General features: G+C 36.3%; 1 long non-coding RNA gene across 1 annotated transcript; it reads right to left on the bottom strand.

Moving 5' to 3' along the window:
* Nucleotides 593-1,886, bottom strand: LOC109132597. The gene is made up of 4 exons (XR_002037614.1): nt 1,661-1,886; nt 1,271-1,477; nt 1,037-1,173; nt 593-932 (listed from the first exon to the last, which is right to left on the bottom strand). It is a non-coding gene; the product is annotated as an uncharacterized LOC109132597 (long non-coding RNA).

The raw sequence follows: 3,581 nt of genomic DNA, 5'->3' as shown, positions 1-3,581 counted from the left end.
TAAAGAATTAGAATAACAACAACGAAACTGAGAAAAATAAGGTGGCTTTTACTTTGTTACTGTATTCCTGAGATTACGACAACGGTTTAGTTTTCCTTTATTTTCTATTTTTATTTTAATTTAAGTTAAATAATTTCACTAACAAATCATATCTTTATTGAATGTTTCCATTGTTGAGACTTGAGAATATGAGATTTTATTTGTTAGCATGTAAGACTTTCCATTGGAAAGCACTCCTTTTACCGAATTTGTCCCTTATCTGTGTTCATGGTTGTATGTGAGTGGGTTATTTGTATTATGTAGGAGAGAACAAAATAGCAATGATATTATAAAATACCAAAATGTTAACAAAATAATATTTTGAATTTTAAAAACAATATTAGTTTAATTTTTTTGTATTAACCTCTTTCTAACCAAAGGAGATAATACTCTGTTAGTTTAATAATACTGTAATTTGTAATAACCTCTAAGCTAGCTAATCTTTTGAAGCACTTTTAGCATTGAGACTTTGAGAGAAAACTCTTCTAGTTTGATGCAAGATATTCAAAAACTAGAACTTCCAATGGAAATGAATCTACTCTTTACACTACTATATAAAGTAATAATCTTCTGAATCTCTTCCTCAAAACTCTCAAAAGGTCCACCAAACATTAGCACTCTAGCTAGCCAACTCGTTAAGCATCTCACGTCTCTTTTTAAACTTTTCGAGCATTCCCCTCTTGATGGGTTTTGTGGAGAGAGTTGCTTTCTTCAAGCGTCTTGCGTTCTTAAAGATGTATGTATGTGGCAACTTCATGCTCATCTTCTCGTTTTCACTAGCATCTTATCCACACGAATGTCTCAAAAAAAAAAAACAACAAGCATTCCGGTACACATTTTGGTGGATTCCATTTCCGATCGTACGGATTTCTTTTGTCCACGCGCAGTTATACCTGAGAACAATGCAGTTTATGTCATCTAGTTCAACAAATTACCTAAAACTAGAGATGTGGAAACAAACAAAAAAAAGAGGTAGTCGACTAGTGAAATTGCTTACATCTGTGAGCTTGAGAGGATTTGTAGTTTAGGAGAACTAGCGAGCATGATCGAAAGCAGATCCCACCACTCTATTTCGTATGTAAGTAGCTCTAGAAAGACTAGCTTATCGAAGATTTTACCAGTAGGAACTTACACCTGAGTACATTTACACAGAACAGGGTAACATTTAATACAGGAAACAGTGTCACTGTTAGCCCAATTGCAGAGAAAATAACCAGGCGAAAAATGTTACCTCAAGAAATGCAGGTTGAGCACAAAGCTGTCAGCATATTTATGACAAAGTTCGTTGGAAGGATCAAAGATATAGATTGGGCCAAAAGAGAGAACATAAAATTTCTGATGAGTTTGATTTTCTCTAACTAAAACCATAGACGAACTCTAACGCTAGATGTCTCCGGTTGCACAATCAAAGGCACCATATGTAAAAAATTGCAGCAACCTATCAATGCAGAAAATGAGCATTATTTAAAACTTTGAGTTACTATTTCTGAAAGATGGAGGCACCTAAGCAACAAGTGTAAAGTGTGGTGTGGAACTCTACTGCCAATGCTTTATACGAAAAACAAATGAAAAACCACATAAATGAACATTGTTCAATAAGAATAAGAAGACTAGGTCAAACCTTTTCTTGAAAGTTTATTTCACTTTGAGCATCTAAAGAAGAAACTGAGTGGATAAAGCCATCCAAAACAGATACGTCACACCATTTTGTAAAGATATCCTTCAGATCTGAATCAGCTGTCCAAGTTAATTTGGGTGGAGCACACTGAATTATTTGTCTTCTCTTTCGGCTCCACACATGGCATTTTCAGTGATTCCGCAAACAGCAAATTCTTGTACAAAGACATGTTGCAAAAGAACCCAATAGATTATAAGCAAAATGTGACATTGTGATAAACTCTTTGAATAACATGAGAACGAACAAGTAAAGATACAAGGAGATTCATTGCCGACTGTAGATTTAAGAACGATAAAATCCGCTACTAAATTTTGAAAATTAGCAAAGACATGCAGGAAAAGAAAAAACGTAAGTAACAATGGTCTTACCTATAACCAAGTTTGAAATGTTGCGCCAACAACTCAGAAAAAGCAGTTTGAGCACAAACCTGTCAGCATGCTCTTTAAACAGACATCAGAATCAGATATAACAAGGCCTTGAGAAGTGAGTTGAAAAGACCACAGAAATAGATGGAGCCAAAAGAGAGGAACATACAATGCTGATATGAGTTTGATCTTCGCTATTAAAACCATAGACAATACTCCTTCGCCAGATGTTTCCAGTTTCGCAATCAAATGCACAATAGGTATAATGGCAGCAACCTATCAATGCAGAAAATGAGCAACATTTAAAACTTTGAGTTACTATTTCTGAAACATAGATGAACCTATGCAGAAGGTGTCAAATGTGGTGAAAACTCTACTTCTTGTGATTTATAAGTAAAAAAAATGAACGCCACATACATCTCAATGAGCATAGTTCAATAAGAAGACCAGGTCAAAGAAATACGTGCCTTTGCTTGGAAGTTTATTTCACGGTGTCACCATCTAAAGAAGGCCATTGATATGTCACACCGTTTTGAAAAGATATCTTTGGGATTTGAATCACGCCACAATTTCCAAAACAGAACACCGATACTGATATTTCACAAACAATTTAGAGATTTCTTCCTTACGTAAACAACTTCCACCTGTCGAATCTTTTAGCTTAGACGCCTGTGATATAATGTTAGAAAGTTGCTGCCACAACCTTTTTTGACGCTTATGAAAGATTGAGATGCTTGCTAGATCTACAGATTTGTATGACAGATCTGTATGTGCGATGCTTAACAAGAGACGACACAAGAGATTTGTTAACGGGGTTCGGATGATCTACATCCTCGGGACCAAATCCAAAATCATTCACTAGAATTAGAACGCAAAAGTCATAATTGCCAATGGTATCTAGCACACACTTGTGCCTACCACTCTAATCTACATGAACTAAAGGAACCACCACTTTTTGTCTTTTCCGACGATTGTGAACCTCTACAAAAACCACTAGCAGATTCTCTATCTTACTGGTGGGACAACACCACACAAAACATGTGTGCTTCTCTCAATTTTAGGTCTAGGATGTGTAAACTGCTTCTTGTTACCACCTCTTCCTTTTATACTTCTTAGAGTTCTCCACAAACCCTAGGTTCCACAAGCTTCTTCCTCTTTTCTTCTGGGTAAAAGCTTGTTCTCTTTTTGTCAACTTGACCCTACTTTTGTTCCTGTCGCACCTAACACAAACATGCTTTTCTGACACAGCCGTTCCACTATTTGCTGCAACTTGACGTTTTTCCGCTCTGTTGCACTACACAACCTCTTCACGAGGTTTACCTTGTTTCCAGCTCTGTTGCACTACACAGCCACTACAAGTTGTATGCTCTATTTTCAGCTCTGTTGCACTTCAAGTATACTCAACTGCTAAAACCTATTTCTGCTCTGTTGTGCTTTTCAGGTTTACGCAGCTGCTAATGAAAGACTTGTTCTCATGAGCTTAAAGCATGACTGGTTGA

The sequence above is a fragment of the Camelina sativa genome, chromosome 4 (genome assembly GCF_000633955.1).
Source record: "Camelina sativa cultivar DH55 chromosome 4, Cs, whole genome shotgun sequence".
NCBI lineage: Eukaryota > Viridiplantae > Streptophyta > Magnoliopsida > Brassicales > Brassicaceae > Camelina > Camelina sativa.
Note: the sequence above shows the minus strand (reverse complement) of the source record. Positions and strands in the feature narration are given on the sequence as shown.